Source organism: Papaver somniferum, chromosome 8 (genome assembly GCF_003573695.1).
Source record: "Papaver somniferum cultivar HN1 chromosome 8, ASM357369v1, whole genome shotgun sequence".
Lineage (NCBI taxonomy): Eukaryota > Viridiplantae > Streptophyta > Magnoliopsida > Ranunculales > Papaveraceae > Papaver > Papaver somniferum.
In genome coordinates, this window is record NC_039365.1 from 110,746,868 (window position 1) to 110,752,556 (window position 5,689).

Below are 5,689 nucleotides of genomic sequence, written 5' to 3' on the forward strand. Positions count from 1 at the left end.
CCATGGTTCATATATTTCTTCATGGTGTGTGTGAATTAGGGTTTTGGGTTTGTCAAGTTGAGAAGCTTCCAGATGTCGACATATTTGAACATGTATATAACTCATATCATTTATTGTTCAAAGATATTCCTTGATACTCAAGGTGATCCCTGGTCCGAAAAATTTAAAAGAATTTAATTATGATTTTCATCATATATGTTTTAATTACCAGCAATTAAAGCATATCCTCTGGAATATATTATTAGTTAATGTGCTAAACTAGTACTAGAAGTTTTTCTATGAGAGTTTACGGAAATGTTGGTTAAAATTAATTGGAAATAGGAAAACCAAATTTAGGTACTTTAATGCATATATAGAGAATATTTTTAGTTTTGGAATTTCCTTGTTGTCCAAACAACCTTGGTCTATAACTACATGAGTTTGCATTTCTTGCAAACTGTGTTGTTTCTGGTGGAGCCGTCTATTCGGAGAGGAAAGTATCCTAATTAGGCAACATCTCTTACGACCACTCGTTTAAAGACTTATGTGGGATCGAGAAGCTCTACGAGTACTGTTGGTGGGAAACTAGATAATTGCAGTGTTATTAGTTTTCGATTATTGATTTGATTGACTAACGGTTGTTGTAACCTTGATTGCACCTAGTTTGTTTATTCTTGAGAACCTTCTCTTCTGATATAAGGCTCACTCAAACTAGATCAAAGTAGCGACGGGATCTTTAGAACCATCTTCGGATCTAAAGACATCTTACGTTAATCGATTTATCTTTTATAGACTTGATTGATTAGCTACGTGAGACCGGCATCGTTTTATAGTTTCTATTTGAGATTTATATTGATTGACTGCTAATCTAGAACTTGAAATCAATACTTAGATATTGATTTAACCAGAAAAATGAGTTTATTAGATTAAACATAAGAGCCTTTGTCAACAACTCATCAAATATCTTTAGCAAGATTGATTAGAGGGTTTACCAAACAGATTCTTCCTTTGTTATTTTTGAATACGACCTAAAGGACTTGCTATTCACATGTGTGACTCTGGACACTACACCATTTTTAGTGATTAGTGACGGTACAACTTTTGTTGCAAAGCGGGGTTGCAACAGTTTCCAGCTGTTAGGAAAGTCGTTGTTGCAAATTTTAGCAACGGCTTCGGGTGCAACTGTTTGAAACTATTGCAACGTAAAATTGTCGCAACATTTTGAAATAGTTGCGAAATTAGCTTATCGCAACAGTACGAAACTGGAGTTTCGCAACAGGTCCCGTTACGAATTTTTTGCAACATCAAGAAAATAGCGGTTTTGACTGCTCAAAACCATTATTTGACCGGTCAAAACCAGAGTTCCCTGTGACAAAATCAATGTCAGTCTAAAGCAGTGTTACCCTGTAACCATAGTTCTATATTAGTATGTACCATTAATTTCAAACCTACAAGCATCACCAATCAGCATAAGTAAGCCATGTTCTATGTTACCCTAAGAACGTACAAACATAAAGTTACTAGAGACATTAAGTGTGAAGTATCAAAAGAAATTCAAGTATAGAAACATCTCCTACATTTCAAATACATGTTATAACAATTTAAAATTCAATCCCCACTTTTAGCCAAGGTCTCCAATTATGAGTCAGGACCTAGAATTTGTACATGCCAAGCTCTCACTATGGCAGTCCCTTTATTCCTTTGGTATGTATTCAATTGGATAGGCCTCGGAGTGTCCCTGCAACAACAATAATAAAAACATTGATCAGATTGCGCTGTGATATCCACTTGCAGATTAATTCTATAGGCTTCCACTCGCAACAAGCACTATACCAACTCATAACCAATGCAAGATGGATTGATGTAAATTGAATATACTATCCATTGAGATTAAAGAAAAGCTTACTGCAAGCTTGAGGGATGGAATAAAAATAAAAAAAACACTCAGATACACAGATAAACCAAGTAACTTTGACACACAATTTAGTACCTGACCTAGTGTTTGCAAGCAAAGTGCTCAGAGCGCCGCTTCTAGGAAGACCTCCTCAAAGATTGTAATCATGAAGGGAACCAAATATAGTTGCTTAGCAGTACCATATTCTAGGCAGAGCGCCTCACACATAGGTTTTAACAAAGTTTACCCTCAATGTGGCCTTGTTCTTTACCAGACTTAAGTTACCCATCCTTCATACGCATATTATAAGCCTAATGACAAAAAGTTCACAAGAAATACGTAGTTAGACACCAAACAAGTAGCTTAGGAAAAACCATAACTACAACTAAAACAGTTTAATGGAGGAAATGGTGATAGATTGATGGAGGTGCTTGTGGTCTGTGGAGGTGGAATGTATTGTGGTGACGGGATGAATTCAGTTGCGGGGGAAACTGGTGGTGAGTTTTAGATATGAGCTGTTGAATTTTTTCACAAACAGGTGAGGGGCAATTCTCCCAAGTCCGAGAGGTGTAGATGATGTGAATGAAGTATTGATGGTGGTGATTCTCGAGCCGGTGGTGAATGGAAGGTTGGAGAGGATCTAAAAAGCTCCTCTATGAACTTTTATAGTGCAGGATTGTCTTGGACCAGAGATGTTCTCTGCTGATTGTTTACAACCCCTTTTATAGCCAATCATACCCCGCAAACACGAATTACATAAAGAGCCGACAGTTAGAATCATATACAGAATCAAAATCACTCAAAATCTAAACCATAGAGCCATTAAAATTGATAATAATTACAAAATCAAGGGGGGGAAATTATCATAAGACATACCCAAAAATCCCAGCTCAACAGTCAGATGTTAGTCCCTTTTAAATACACATTAGAATTTTACCATCCTAGTATGTAACATTCAATTCGGTCATAATAATGTTTGTCTGTTTCAACTCATCACCTACAAATGACTCGCACACTAAACATTATAGACTTATAACATAATTTTGACAGTATAGAGAGATGCATAATCCGACCATATTCATCAAAATTTGAGCAAGGCATTTCAGTAGCCTTACCAACAGTAATCGTCGTAGTGCTTTGGTATCTGCATCAAGTAAAGAACTTAAGTGTGTTATTACAATTTTCCACAAGAAAGGAAAAAAAATGAAGAAGCAGTTGACTTATACATAAGATAATGAGTGCACTAGCTCCTACAAGTTATCGGCTAAAAACCTAATTTCGTCCCACATAACATGATAATGAGTAGGCCTCGTTGTTCCCTGATATTTCAAGAAAAGAACGCATCAGGATATTAATATCCAGAAAAGAACGGTGATGAACTACAATTCTAAGCATGTATACATAAGTAGAAATCATTGTTGTGGGCATGACATATCTGTAGGAGTAACCATTTAATGCCGCTCACAGTGAACATACATTTGATGGAAGTGCATCAAGAGACTATTATCCAACAAATTTGAACTAGAAAAGGTTTCCACTCCTGTTTCAACTTTTTTCTCATTAAAAACTTTGAATTAATTTTGTAAGCTAATGTTAGTGTTTTGAGACTTCTTGCAGACATTGAATGTGGCACTAAAAGACTTACCAAGAAATCGCAGTGAGGAAATGTCCAAGGAGTATCTGCGTGTAGCTCCGGATTCACTGGCCCCTCCCTATGGAGCCGTCAATCAGGTAAATAACAAACCTCGTCTCAGTATTGGAAAACCGCATCTAAGGTTCAACAAATCTTCATACCAATTACTAGCTGTGTTTGTTCCTGACAGTCTTATGCAAAATTGATGTGTGCTATCACATAGTGAATGAGGTGCTCAAGATGGTCGGTACAGATGCTGAGAAAATTGTGGCAGAAGAAGAGTTCAAGAAGCTCGTACTGGAGACTGTTGAAAGTATTATGTTGCAATTAGAAGGCAACACAATCTCAGTTTCTTCGAACTCAGTAGTTCACCTAGCTACAACATCAACACTATTCCCTCAACAATCACTGGCGTAATAAAGATGAATTAATAGTATTAGTAGTATAGTATTTAAAATAAGTTAATCATGCATCATATAGAAGGGCGTAAGAGCCCATGGTCAAGAAAAGAGTCATCATATATTATCCTAACCATGTGGAACATTATTAGGAGATATATTCTGAAAAGAACTTGGTGTGATGATTTTCCTGTGCAGTAATCACTATAAAATTTGGCTTCAATTTCAACTCAGGAGGCTTGTAGCGGACATCCTTATCGAGAAACTCCCAAGCCTACAGCAACAGAGAGAACTTAATGCTAGTATTCTGGTCTACCAAACAACTACTCAGGCAGTGTCAACAATCAAAAGCTCACCTTTATGGTTTTATCTAGCTCAATGTTCAGAAAATGGTTACACTGGGACTGACTAACCCCGTCCCTGAAACCAAAGATGACAAAAATAAACATGCATGAATGGAAACTAGAATGAAAATAGAGCAACGTGCAGAACATTACAAAAATAACAAGATCAGTGCTCTACCAAATGCATTAAGTAAATTGTCTACAACCCTTGGTTTTAAACTATCAACCGCAATGATTACAGACAAAACCTAAAAGTAAGAAATAACAAACCTTGGTTCCTTGAGTCTCATAAACCGGTCTCTTTCAAGTATTTCTCACAGAGTAAATAGATGGAGCCTTCAGTTGTAAGCCCTGAATCACAAAGCAAAAAGGTTAGACCATAACCATACACCTACAACCAACCTAACAACAAGCACCACCACAGCAACAACAACATACAAATAAAATGGTAGGAAAATCCCTTTCAAGCACAACTTTCTTCGATTCAACAAAACTCGTAACTGAAAATGTGTAAAAAAAAATTGAGAACCTATACAAAAATTGAATGATTGCTAACAACCTACACAATTCAAACTAATCAAAATACCCAAATCCACATATTAAAACCACATAAATAAGCAAAAACAATTACAGATAAGGAAAACCTAATTTGTGAAATTGAAATCAGGGGAAGTAAGAATGTTTATATACCTTAAAAGTTGTCTCTAATGAAGTTGTAGAAGCAATTCTAAATCGGAATCAAGAGAAGTTGGGTGTTCCTGCAGCTGAACAACCATCAATCGAAGATGAAATGAAGAACCCTAACTTCATCAATCGAAAAAACAAAGAAATCGACAATAACCCATTAAAATCTACAAATCTTGACATAACCCTAACTTTAGAACATGAAGAATATCTGAGATTTGTTAGTCTAAGAATAAAAAAAAATTACCTAATAAATTGGTCCGCTTGATTTGGGATTTGAGATCTCTGAAATCAACAAATCATTCAACCTTGATTTAGGATAAAAGAAGATGAAGGATTTCGATAATTGTCATCATCATCTCTGTGTGTGAAGAAGGAGTTGAACCCTAATACTAAGAGAAGAGAAATAGAGAGAGAGAGAGAGAGAGAGAGAGAGAGAGAGAGAATGAGGAATGAGGAATGAGATTTTTGACCGAGATTTAAATTTAAACCCGAGTCGGTTTTGAAGCTGACTGAGTACTGAATGGGCTGAAATCGAGTCAGCTTGAAAGTGTGGGTAGCCACACTCACGAGTGACACGCGTACAACTCCATTATGTTACGAATTATAACATAATTCGAATTTTGTAACTAAGTCAGACTGATGCAAAATTTTCGCAACGGAAATTCGCAACAGTGGCTAAGCTGTTACGAAATCTAGTTACTAATCCTTGAATTTGGTGTAGTGAGAAGTCGAAGGTGCATGGATACTAGGGGAA

At 36.3% G+C, this 5,689-nt stretch overlaps 1 long non-coding RNA gene across 5 annotated transcripts; it reads right to left on the minus strand.

Moving 5' to 3' along the window:
* Positions 1–2,668: 2,668 nt before the first annotated feature.
* LOC113302596 lies at positions 2,669–5,365 on the minus strand. 5 transcript variants are annotated; one of them, XR_003336959.1, is made up of 7 exons: positions 5,180–5,365; positions 4,939–5,006; positions 4,519–4,599; positions 4,261–4,324; positions 4,039–4,178; positions 3,519–3,914; positions 2,669–3,017 (listed from the first exon to the last, which is right to left on the minus strand). It is a non-coding gene; the product is annotated as an uncharacterized LOC113302596 (long non-coding RNA). The 5 variants fall into 5 exon arrangements; XR_003336960.1 differs by having other exon boundaries at positions 3,519–3,882; positions 4,939–5,012; XR_003336956.1 differs by having other exon boundaries at positions 4,939–5,012.
* Positions 5,366–5,689: the final 324 nt, after the last annotated feature.